Source organism: Cyphomyrmex costatus, unplaced genomic scaffold, assembly GCF_001594065.2.
Source record: "Cyphomyrmex costatus isolate MS0001 unplaced genomic scaffold, Ccosl1.0 scaffold165, whole genome shotgun sequence".
NCBI lineage: Eukaryota > Metazoa > Arthropoda > Insecta > Hymenoptera > Formicidae > Cyphomyrmex > Cyphomyrmex costatus.
Window position 1 is genome coordinate 133,038 of NW_017275663.1, and position 13,559 is coordinate 146,596.

General features: G+C 43.8%; 1 protein-coding gene across 1 annotated transcript in view; it reads left to right on the plus strand.

Annotated features, from left to right (window-relative positions):
- The first annotated feature begins 3,343 nt into the window (after nucleotides 1–3,343).
- The window catches only part of LOC108771797 (broad-complex core protein), a 47,525-nt gene continuing 37,309 nt past the window's right edge, over nucleotides 3,344–13,559 (plus strand). Inside the window, exon 1 of the mRNA XM_018537160.1 lies at nucleotides 3,344–4,673. The gene's annotated coding sequence lies outside the window, so the exon portion shown is untranslated. The remainder of the gene's footprint in view (nucleotides 4,674–13,559) is intronic.

Here is a 13,559-nt window from a genome sequence, read left to right on the forward strand (position 1 = left end):
TATATAAATGTATGAAATTGTGTATGTATGATAAAAAAAAGTATTGTATAAAGCAACAGAATGAAATATGAAAAATGTATATATTTATCTGTATATATATTTACATATACATAAATGAATTTGAAAAAAAAGTTTACTGCGATTTTTTCGAAAACAGTTAAAAATAGGAGGAAGAGACACCTATTAAAAACAGGCCTGCAAAATTTGAGGTGTTGAAAGTTGATTGGCATTTAACAATGTTTTTTAATGTAATTTTTCGCACTAAATTCGAATCCAGAATTGCTCTATCACGTTAAGATTTCGGGATATCTGCCCAAAACTGCCAAAAAAGCTATTTTCAGTCATATGTGAAATTCAATTAAAAATTGAGAAAAGTTTTATCGTCTAATTCATCAACGGTATCATTTACTACTATACGGCCCCCTCAAAATTCATTTTGAGTCATCTTAAAGCGATTTTTTTCCGGAGATATACCAATTCAAAGTTCGACAAATTCGCGAGAAGCAGTGCCGCGCGGCGTTTGGAGTATAAACAATTCTAGCAGATTAAAAAATATTCTGTGACAAAAGATAGAAGAGTCATATAATCTGACCAAAAATATCGTTTGTTCTAATACAACAGTATAGATATTAGGCTCCTCTCTTTCTCTCTCTCTCTCCACTAGGTATAATTTATCGAACTTCGAATTGATATATTTCCGGAAAAAAGAATCGCTTTGAAATGGATTTTGAAGGGGCCGTATATGTACAGTAATAAATGATACCGTCGATGGATTAGACGACAAAAGTTTTCTCAATTTTTAATTGAATTTTAAATACGGCTGAAAATGGCTCTTTGGCAGATTTGGGTTAAGATGTCTCGAAATCTTGACATGATATAGAGCAATTCTGAAGCCGAATTCGGATTCAGCGCGAAAAATTACGTAAGGAACCATTGTTAACTTCCAATCAACAAAACCATGCAGGCCAGTGTTATTATCAAAATTGTAGAATAAGAGGTCACACCTCAATGACCTTGAGCCTACCTTAATGTTCTTGGTTTTTACTTCACGAATAAAAAATGTTTTTAATGGGAAGAGGAGATATATTTGAGTCATTTTGTCGATACAGATATCTCAATCAGTCTTTGTATCGTAATCATTTTTTCGAAGATTCAATTATTTTCCGAATACAAATTAAAAGACGTCATAGACTAAACGTTTAAAAAAATTTTTTTATTATTACAATAAAGTTCATAAATATTCACTATGTCGATCTAAACATGCCTGTTTGTTTCGTAGAAAGCTTGTTTAGACGTCTTCTAATTCCTCAATCGTTATTTTGCGAAAAACAAAACTTTATTTTTTCCATTACGTTTTCGGAGTGATAGCACGTTAGAGGTAGTCTTGTATTATATCTTATCCAGTATGATCGTCCAATATTAACTCTATCGTGACTAATTTAATTTTTTTGCATCATAAGTAAGATGTCAGCATGGATCATAGGTGGGGCAGAGGTACTCCATCAAACTTATTGAAAGAAAATCTTAGTGAGACACATGGCACGCTGGTCACGAAAGAATTACATGATAGACGATGACGCAAAATTGGTATTGCGTGTAGGGTCGTACATGAAACGAGAACGGTCGTACTATGTACAGCTAAACCTATGTTTTTAAATTTGACTATGTAAAGGCTAAATACCGGACGTTGCAGGGTGGTAACAGGGCTGACAGGTGGGGGCAAGGTATGATGCTGGCGGTGTCAAACACCAGCATAAGAAGATAGTCGCCTTACGATAGAGCGAGATAAAAGGGGAGGCGGAAAGAGAGGCAGAGGAAAGAGGCGAGACTCGTTCGTTTCATTTCGGAGGCTGACGGCAGAGATGAGATGAGAGACGAGACGAGAAGAACGGGAAAGGAGCGATGGAAAGAAGGCGACCGAAAGAGGAAGAAAGAAATAAGGAGAAAGCGAGGGAGAAAGAAGAAGATCGGAACAGCAAAGTGAAGGAAGGGTGGATAAGAAAGAAGAGAAGGGAGAGAGAGAGAGAGAGAGAGACGAGTTATAGCGGAATAAAAAAGAAGAGATAGCGATGGAAGAGAGAAGAGCGTCAAGCGGAGAAAAGAACAGAAAGAAGTAGAAGAGAGAGTGGAATAAGCGGATGGGCTAACGTTAGCGAGTAGGAAAGAGGGAAGGAAGGAGGGCGATTGGTCGGCATGGATGAGACTCGTGAGACGAGCAAGGGGAACAGCCGAAGCGGTGCACGGCCGAGACCAAGGGTGTCAGGGCGAGGGGAGGGGGGGAAAGAACTAAACCAAGGGTTGGGGGCCACTAGCGAGAGAATGGTGGGGGGCCGAAGAATTGGCGAGGACCAGGCCTCGAGTAGAACGAGCGAGGGGAAGAGGACGAAGATGAGGACGCGGATGAGGACGCGGATCAGGAGAACGAGGAGGAGGAAGTGACGGAGCAGGAGGAGGAGGAGGGAGGGAGGGAGGACGTCTGGTGGGACGCGGAGGGGTGCCGCGGGGGACCCCGCGGTACGGAGGGTAGGGGTTGTCGCCCCTCCGCGGCATCAGCCCCGCTAGCATGGCCGAGAGGAGCGGGGGCCGGGTTAAACCCCCTCTCCTCACGTCGCGAGGTTCCTATGAATTTTGCGACACTCAATAAAAAGTGGTTCCACGAGGTTAACATTTCGGTAACTATACCCTCGCCTACCCGGGACGCGCGCGCACTCACTCACTCACTCACGCACGCACGCACGCACGCACGCACGCACGCAGTGTACGACAAGACGGATCGGACGGACGTGTATTATGTACATATACTTACGTACGCGAGCGACGCATGCATATAGTAGACGGCCGCATGTACCCTCGTTCATTCTCGCACGCTTAATCCTCTCTCTCTCTCTTTCTCTTTTTCGCGCGCAGGGCCACTCTTCGGCGTACATCACGGGGGCCACGCACGCACGCACACAGACGCGGGTGCAAGCGGGCGGCACACTCTCGTGTTAAAAACGAGGGAAGCGAGAGAGGGATAGGAAGAACGGCGCGGAGGGAAGGAGAGCGAAAAAGAACTCTTCGTGCAGATAGAGAGAGAAAAAAGAGAGGAGGAACACAGAGAAAGAGAGAGAGAGGGAGAGAGACGGAGAAAGAGGAGCGTACACACGCGCGCGGGCACTCGGCACACGCATACATGCACGCCGCGCGCGCACGCATACCACAGGACTGCCGAAAAAACTGCACGGGAGAGGCGCAGCAACGGGCAAACCGAACCGCGCGCGAATCAAGTGCTTTGGCCAGTCGCGTTCCCAATCACTCTACGACTAGGTAGTCCCCCGGTGTGTCCCAAAGAAGCGGCGAGGAGAGCAGCTGGGTCCTTCGATCCTCGACATTCAGCCGGCGCGCAAGATAATACACGCAGGACATTCTAACACCGACAATTGTCATCGTTTGCGCGCTTTCTCTCCCTCTCTCCCCCCCCTCTCTCTCTCTCTCTCTTTCTCTCTCTCTCTCTCTCTCTCTCTCTGTCGCGCATTGTCTCATCCAACAATTCTGCGGCACGTGTTACCCGCGCTAGAAGTTGTTAACCATTTCATTTTCCTCCTTCACCCAAATCCCTCGTGTTTCTCTTTCCCCTTTTCTCACTCTTCAATCGCGACGACGTTTTGGAAGAATAAGTTAACCCGGCATCGGGAGAAACAGAGAGAGAGAGAAGAAGAAGAAGAAGAAGAAGAAGAAGAAGTGGTGCGTTTTTCAGTTACATCGGAGGACAAGGCGGAAAAACAGTGCGCGCCCATGCGTGTATCGACGGGATCGCGAGTACGCGTTACGGTGATCCAGTTACGCGGGTTCTACACGCGAAGAAGAGGGAAAGGGAGACGATTTCCTTGAGGAGAGAGAAAACGCTCCTCGATCACGGTGTGAGTGATGCTATTGAATCTCGTCTGACGTTTTCGTCATCGGTGTGTTTCTTGGGGGGTCGTATCTCCGCGCTGCCCCCTAAGTGATCGACGTGACACCGTATAGAGGATCGAGAACGTAAGAAGAGCGCGAGAGGGAAAGTGCGCCACGTCGCAATTCGGGAGGAGTATCGCGAGGAAGAAGAATGAGGAGGAGATAGCGCGCGAGGAAGATTTTTTTTCGTTACGCGGTTTCCACGTGTCTTCGAGATCGTCTTCGACGCGTCCCCCAAGAGTGACGATGTTTGTGAGGCGAGTGTGAAAAATCTGAGATAATTTGGATTCATCGAGGATTAACGTGGTTCGAAACATACAACTATCTCGACGTATGTCACACGACGTACAGTCGCTAGCGATCCGTTCGTCCGTCAGAGAGATTTCACGTATTACTAATTTCTCGTCCAATTTAAGACGTCCCAGAATACAATAGATATCGTATCATCAGCAGGTAGTGATTTGTGAAAATTGAAAGAAAAAGCTGGTCGAAAGGGAAGAATTGGAGCGAGAGTAAAAAAAAAATCAAGAGACAGGCGTGCATTCTCAGTGTCTCTACTCGGCGATACCTCGGCACGACTAGAGAAGAAGAAATCAGCGGAAGTCGCGGTGGAAAGACGTTCGCCGATCCGTCATTTTCGTCGTATTAGGACGATAGAATCACGGGGCTTAGCCGTCGACGACAAGGACGCCGGGCAAAGAGGAGGTCCAACACACTTCGCTTCTCGCTTGACGATCAAGGTACGTCCACAGCTGAGACCGGTGGCCTTCGGCTGCCTGTACGGCTTCCACGGTGTATACGCGCGGTCGCGCTAGAGACAGAGGAAGAAGTTTAGGGGAGACAGAGGGGACGGGGGGGAGGGAGGGGGGACGGAGTAGAGTGAGACACGAAAACGTAGAGGAGGAGGGGAGGATCGCTTAATAAGAGAGAAAGAGTAAAAAATTCGGGAGGGGGTACTTAAAGGGGGCGGTCGGGAGGCAGAGAATAAGAGGATAGACGGAGAAAATCCGGCGAGGGTAAGAGAAAAAAAAAGGGGAGGGGGAGGAGGGGGGGCGAAAGCGAAAAAGAGTGCGAGAGAAAAAGAGGGAAGACGAGGGAGAGAAAGAAAGGAGGAACGTGCGTTTGCGTGTATCTGTCGCGCGAGTCATATAGCGGTAGTAGCGGTGTGTATACGCGTGCATGCAAATATACACGCGTATGTAGGTGTGCGTATTCACGGCGGAGCGCGATGCGTGCACATGCACCAACACACACACACACACGAGCGAGAGTACACGCGGTGCGTGTATGCGCGTGTCCGTGATTGGCTCCAACACGTACATGTACGAGTCGTTGAACACCTAGTTAGCGCTAGAATACGCGCGCGTGTCCTTTCATGAATCCACATACGATGACGTGTCTCGTATGCCCTTGCCTATGTATGCCAGACGGCGAAGGTGACTGACGGCGATTGTGGCGGCCGGCGGCGGCAGCGGCGGCGGCGGCGGCGGCAACGGCAACGGCAGCCGGCAGCGTTGGCGGTAGCGCGCGGCGTTAGTACCGTTTGGACTGGCGCGGCTAGACTCGTACTAGACGAAGATAATGCCAGACGTTAGAGAGTGCCTGGCACATGACGTAATCCATCGCTCGCTCGCTCGCTCTCGCTCGCTCTGCGCCGCGAGAGGCGCTCGATCCTCGTTTGTCGCTCCGGGGCCGTGCCGCGACCGTGCCACGGTCGCCCGACGCGCTCGACTCTACGCGTTCACTCTCGTTTTCCACGCCGCACCACACCTCGTCTGGCGCGCGGGGCTCCCGCCGCGTGGGAGTAATCGTTTTTTCCTCGTTTCCTTTTTTTTTTGTTTTTTTTTCGTATTTTTTTTTTTCACATGCCCGATTTCGTCACGTTACCGCGCCGGGTGCGCGCCCGCGCGCGCAACAAGAGAGAGCTATTTTATTTTTATTTTTTTTGTTTCACTAACCGCAAGCGATTACGTATTTTTTGGGGCGCAGGATTTCAGCACCCGTGAGTTTACTCACGGTGTCCCGCGTTTCGCATGTACGTTTATATAAATATCTGTATATACTTATATGTACACGTGCATATCTCTCTCTCTCTTCTATTTACACGCTTACGATGCACGAGAGTTAGAAGAGGCCACGTGTCGCGAATATTAAGCACGCGGTATAAATATTAAGAGGAGGACAATTGCTATTCGTAGACGATATTTCGCACGCACCTGCGACCGCGCGCGAGAGAGTTTCTTCATATCGAACGCTCCTTTCTCGGCCCGCCTGTCTCCTATTTTTACGAGAGATCGCAGGTTTTCGGCTTGTTGCACGACCGTGCAGCAAGTTGAAAACACCAGAAGACCTAGGTATAAATAGATTCCGCGAGTACGCGCCGTCGGAGAAAGAAAGAAAGAAAGAGAGAAAGACACGGAGGAAAATCTCGAACAGGACGAAGGGGAGACGAGAAGGGAGGGGGCCGGGCTCTGGTAAAAAAATAAGAAGCGTCTCGATGATGATGCGTACGTTCTTGAAAAATTTAGCCGCCGCGTGCACCCCAGCTATACGTATACGCGTGCGCGCGCATGCGGCGTGTAGAGCGATAGAACTTTCCGTCCGGCGCGGCGCGACGGCCTGTAGAAGCGGATTCTCTCAAGGATGGTCTCGGACAAACTTGCGGCCCACCTAATCTCCTTTGTTAGTCGATGTTTCGTTGACCGCGAGAAGCTATGTTGTTCCCACTATATACCTCGTCAACACGGTAGTCCTCACCCGTCCGATTCACGATATCGCGCGCGAACGCTCGCGCTCGGTAATTTTAGCTTGCGTGAACGATTCGACGCGCGATTTATGATAGGACACGACATACAGCGTGCGCGTAACGATATTTCTTTCTTTTTCTCTCGTTAAGCTGTAATCACACTAGCGATTGCGCGATTGACGATTATCTCTCAACCAATCGGAACGAAGCAATCGGTGACTGCTTTGCTCTGATTGGTTGAGAAATAATCGTCAATCACAATCGCGCAATCGCTAGTGTAATTACGGCTTTAGTACTGTTCAGTACTGTTCGATTATGAGAATCGTAAGAATTTGACAAAAAAGATCCGATGCAGCTACTATTGTGTGTTTGAAATTTCTATTCCTACAATGTAGTACTGTTTTTTTACTTATATATGAAACCTCCTCATGTAAATGTGTGTGTAGTGTATATTCGTAAATTAATTCTTTAAAGTCGATTGTTGCTAAACTGAAGCTACCGCGAAACAAGTTAAGCGTTTCTAATTTTAATGCATTTTGTCGATACGCGTATTATTATTCGCCGTCTATTATTTCGACGAGCGACGATAGAAAACCGAGAACGATAGAAGATCGGAATTCAACGTTGATATCATCGTTTTCTTCTCTACAATACGGCTGAACTCGTACCATCATACAAATTAAATGTATCCGTTCTTGGAATATCGGCGCTTTATTAGCGTAATTAAAAAACAGAAAATCTTTCGTGCCACTCATTATTGAAATGACCGCTAACCCTTATTAATTTATAATGCAGTTTGTCTGATTGTGCCGATTTGCACGGTAACATTAATACGCCGGGGCAATTAGAGCGGCGATGCGATGGCCAGTTAATTTTCTTCGGAGCACCTGCACGAGAGAGAAAAGGGATGTATCCGGTAACGGTGTGTTCTCCTTGAACCATAACGGACGCTCAATCTCACCCGTTATTCTCGTTCTTCTTAGCTCTTTCAGTCCTTCGATTCGCCGCTACGGGAATTGTCGGACACTGCAAAATGGCTGTGCTCGATTTTTTCGTACTTACTTTCTAACGCTATTCGATGCAAATTTCTGATCTCCTCGAGAGATTCGAAGATACACGAATGTAGTTTTACAAAATTCCGTATAATATTGAAATCGTGAAATAATATATATATATATATATATATATATATATATAATAATGCATAATATAACATCAGAAACATTTCTTTAAAAAAAGTAAGGGATAAACTTTTAAGAGAGAATATTTCGAAATATATTCTGTCTGTGTCTGTAGAATGTACATGAATAATTTCCATTTCTTGAATTATTACATAGAAAGACAGAGAAAGAGGATTCTTAATAAAAAATTAAAAATCGCGATAAAAGATTGGACTGATAAAACTGTTCTTAAAGAAAAAAATGTCCCGAAATCAAGTTAGCGTAAAAAGACTATAATTCAATTCAATTACTCTCTACATATTAAGATACATTTCTGCGGTACACCTGTCGCTATCAAGAAGCACTTTTTATTGTAAAATCATATTTCGCAGAATCGTCAAAAATGTCGTTAGTGAGAGGAAATCTTCCCACGAGCGTATAAAGTGACGTTAAAGTGACAAAAATAAATAGTCAAATTAATGCGAGAATAGTCTATAGAGAGTTGCGTAACGTGTGTGACGATTTAGTTTCGTAATATAAAAGGCAAATTGACTTTATCGCGCGGGCTAGTGCGATTCTACGAATAGGAGTATAGTTTGTACGTGCAGGTATGCATATACACAATATGAATCGGTCGATTAGATTGTACGCCTAGTAACTAGATTACGTTCGCGGCGGCTCGCGCGTTATCTGCGAAATTAGACTCCGACAAGCGGACGCGTTATTTAGGCGCAGCAGCGGACGCTCGCTCTCGGTTAGGAAATCGCCATTCGCATTACAGACTGACACGTCAGTAACGATGCTTCGACATCGTCGCGTATATATTTTTGACACTGATTATTCAGCCTTGATGTTAGGTAAGCATCTGGCGATCTCATAGAAAGTAGCGAAAAAACTTTATCGATCACATGATAATAGAATCGTACACTTGTGTGTTTTACGTTATTTTATATTATTCGTCATTACAGCATTGATTTATCGACCTCGCTCATACGAATCGTTGATTTCCATTGATTTACTTTCCGCGGGAACCCGCTATATAGTATTACATACACACGCGATATGTGCCGATAGCCCAAGCCACGGATACACTTGAGAAGATTATCGCGCGATATACATCGCGTATTCTATTAAATTTAAACATTCCGGAACGCGCCTGCGTCTCTGCGCTCGACGATCGATAGTGATCGATGAAAGAGAGAGAGAGAGCCCGCGGAACACGCGCGGATAAGAGCGTGTGAGTTCGATCAAATTAACAAAGCGAATTCATTCAACGATCCGTCCAGCGTAGCATAGTGCAAGTCAGACGAAATAAATTCCTGCGTGCATCGATACAAGACGCGCGATTAAATAGTGTATATATATATATATGTATACACACACTATGTGTATTGCGTAAATTCAGGTGCGCGGCGATTATGCGGCCACGCCACGTTTTGCATGCTACGCGTTAAAATTCGTATAGTCGGCTCCGTGCGACGCGTACCTTGGGAAGAGGAAGGTCGCAGGTGCGAGATTTAACAAATCGTGTCTTATAGACTCCTGCGATATGTACGAGAGAAGTTTGGAAACGACTCGCTCGGTCGAGACGGGACGGAAATATTATATCACGATTAATAAATATATTAACGCATACACACACATATGCATATATTATATATGTTTTAAGCTACAGACACACACATATATGAGTTTTTTTATATACTTTATTCTTATATATACGACGAAAAATAACATGACGTGCGCAGGAAGAAGGTAGGGAGAGCAGTTTGTCTTTGATTTTCATTACTATCTCTCTATGGCAAAATATTAACTACGTTACTTCTCGCTCAGAAATAATCTACGGATACATGAATAGATTAAATATTAATCCTTTCCGCGATATCGCGTGGTATCGATTTCTCTTCTTGCTGGTTTCGGTAGTTATAACATTTTTAGAAATTTCCATTGGCACGATCTTGAAGAAATTTAATTTTACGTTTCGAGATAATTAAATGTCCTGATTATTTAATAGAATTGTCTTGAACGCAATTATTATCTTTATGTTTTTCTCTATTGCGATTTTACGAAGAATTGCATATTTCAATACGTAATCACTGTCGCATCGCGGCACTGATATTAAAATTGCAACGTATACGAATTAATACGTTATTAATCAAATTGTTAAACTTATTATCTCATGCGATAGCAATTATTTCCTCTGTTACAATTTGAAAAAAATCACGGTCCTAAAGGGAAAGAAAGAAAAGCCACGTTGCATTGAAATGCGAAGCGAGAAGACATTATACAGTCGCTTAGAAAGATTGAAAAAAAATATGAGCGCGATGCGGCGCCTATTGTGAAAGCGGCGAGAAAGAGCGTCACTTTATTTAAGCCACTTGAAATGCGCACGTCAGCTGATCGTGACGAATCATATCCGAGAATCCGGCGAGTTACCGCGACGAGGGTATATGCACGCGCGCGCGCGCGCGCGGCCGGGTATTTATGCGTGCGGGAGCGGGCACGAGGTTCCTTCCTTCGGACTGTTCTTTGTTTCGTACATTACACGCGCGCATGTGCACACGCGCACGCCCACATCCGCGAGCGAAAAAAAATGTGCACGCGAGAGCGTGCGTTTATATTGCGTAGCTAGACTGTGTCCCGGGCGGATGCATTAGGCGGTCCCCAGAAATAGGCTGTTGTGAAAAAAAAAACTCGCGGCCCCAATTTCTTTCTGCAGGTCACGACTGCCTTTATCGTATAGCGATCGGGAATCACGAATCGCTCCGTATACAGTTGTCGATACGACTATCGTTACACGATATTTCTTTCACGTTAATTGACCCGCTCGATAACAATTTGATCGATGACTTGAAAAGTCGAAGAATCGTGGAAATTTTTGTCACCTGAAAATATCGATCGTGTTATTCTCGTTACTGTGGCATACTCGGAGGATTCATCCAAGGTCACGGTCCCGCCCTTAAAAAATCGAAAGCCGGTTCGGTGAAAACGGTAGATTTTTTTTCAAATATTTCGAGTTGGAAAAAATAAGCGAATGGAGGATGTAAAAAGCAGCTGCGAATTTATTTTATTTTTTTTTTTTTTTTACAAGCTCGCAGTTTTTTATATATCGCAATATTAGGCATTTTTTCGCGTGTCCCATATCGGAAATTAATACGGCCAGTTAAAATAAGCGCATCGAGGCTGCCATTGGTATGATATCGATATTTTTTTCAATAGCCGATAATTTCACTTTTACAAGGTGAAAGGTTGTCTCTCTCAAACAAATGTCCAAATTATAAGATTGATCTGTTTTTTTTTAAAGCCCAGCGATGTTCTGTGTAATTGAGATTTTGCGGGTCCATTTTAAAATTCGTTCATCTATCTACTTGGGAAGATAGATACTATAGATGTATGTAATATTAATATCGAGTATATTTTAAAGTCGGATTTATTCTTATTTAGAATTTTAGGAAAAATCGATGCGATACACTTGCTTGGAATATTGATTTTTTTATCCCGTAAATGACTTTGCGTGCCACAGGCACGAGATATGTTCGCAAGTGCGTGAATGAATTAATTGCTACAGGTGTGTCTAGTATCGCGAAAAGATAAAGAAAAAAAAGAAAACTGATTAAACATCTGTCTTGAAGCGAGAAGAAACGTATCGAATGTAAGCGGTGGTTGTTGAAAGCGCTCGTCTAAAAAAAATGCCAGCGGCGCATCCTCAATTCTTTACTACGATCCGTTTTTAACCCGCGTTGTAAACATGTGTATGTATGTCTATATGTACGCGTTTCATGTATATGTACACATATATGTATCTGGCGATGCAAACCCGATGCAGCCGACTGTCTGCGCTACAATTAAAAATATAGCCGCTGACCTGTTTTCAGTATTTTTAAGCGCCGACGGAAATATTCGTGGATCATCGCGCCTCAATTAATCGTACGGAATATCGTCGGAAAGTAGGTCGATCCGCGACGGATATGAGTGGAAACGATTTAGAGATCGATAATCGATAAACGATTGTTTCGTAGTAGATCGGTTCTTATCGCCGCTTCGTAATGTGCATTCCCGTGAGGTGTATATTTTATACGTAAAGTAAAAAGAAGAATGTATTCTTCTTATTCACGCGCGTCTTCTTCGTTTCTACCATTGAAATTTATTCGTTATTCGTTTCGTGGATGCTTGGTGGTACCTGTTGGATCAAATAAATGCATTCGAACGCAGTTGTCGTTATCCTGCGTTCAAATCACTACCTCTCCGCACGACGATAAGGCATTAATTACATTGACATACCAAACATTGCTATACAACTATGAAAACGCTGAGAATCCAATGTTAATTAATACATTATATCAATCCATTAAATGTAAAAATGTCACGATTTGCCGTGAGAAAAATGTCTACACGTTCAAAGCAATTATTTTTTAATATAACGATTGTATTCAGAGAATACACAATAACTGAAATAGCTAAAGTTGCGAATAACTGAAATAACTAAAAATAATAAACTAAGAATAATGAAAGAGAAAGAGAGAGAGAGAGAGAAAAAATTTTGTGGTTTCTAGCCATGAATGTCTACAGCTGTCTAGCGTCATAATTTTGATAAGTTCGATTTACGGTTTATATAGATACGGTTTATATAGTAAAAAAGTACTTTCTGTGTGCGAATTCAATCGCGTTTTTACTATCAAACAAAAATGGAAAATAACTTTTTGTAATTTTGAAATTCGAGACTCATCGATGTCAAGCTGGATTTCGATCCTATGTGGTTGGAACGGCAGAATTGCAGTAGTACAAGATAGCGTAAGAATAGACGCGAGGTATAGCGGTGTGGCACTAGTCTCGTATGAAGTAGCGCGTATTTAGTATTGGCCAGACGGTAAAAGGTTCTCGACGTGCGCGGCCCTTTCTGTATCTCTAAAAACAGCGCGTGAGAGGAAAAATAAGAACGTGCCACGCGAAATCGGTTCTTTGGCGATTAATGATGTTATTTTTTTGGTCAATCGGGCAGCGAAAAAATTTCGATACCTACATGACTACTATTCCTTGATGCTGTTATTTTTTTCTTTAATTGTATTAAAGTAAAGTAGGTAAAGTCAATTGACACACACAAATCGTAATAAGCTTTTTATAATTTATAAAAATATCAAAATCATAAAGTTTTTACTTCTTTGCATATTATTACATAATTTGTCCAATTGTAAAGTAAGAGCTACGTTAGAAGCTATTTTTGAGGATTACTGGTCGATAATTAATTGTAATGACTTTAAAAAGTCCACATTAAATTTTACAAGGCTCTTGTATTAACAATTTTACGTACACAAGAGCTCGCGTGTTTACACAGTTCGCGTTAAATTCAGCCTTTCGTTGTTTTCTAAATATGTATATTTCCGCCTACGAAACAAACGATGGAAGAAAGATTCTGTCGTGTGCGATTGTCGCCAATCAACCGAGGTCTTTTTTTCACCTGATTCGCGTCGAGTACCTCGGGCATTCCCACGTTTAGCGCTATGTCAGCCGGTCGTGGCGAAGCGTACCGTTGAAGAGAAATAATTGGTTGTTTGGCTGTCGACGGATTAGCCCGCTTGAGGTCAACGGCCACCAAATGTTTGCGAGTGTAGGGGAAGAGGAAAGGGTACCGGTTCGCGCAGAGGGGACGATGATGGCAGAAGGAGAAAGAGAGGAGAGACAGAGAGAAAGAGAGATAGAGGGGGGAGGGGGGGGGGGGGGGG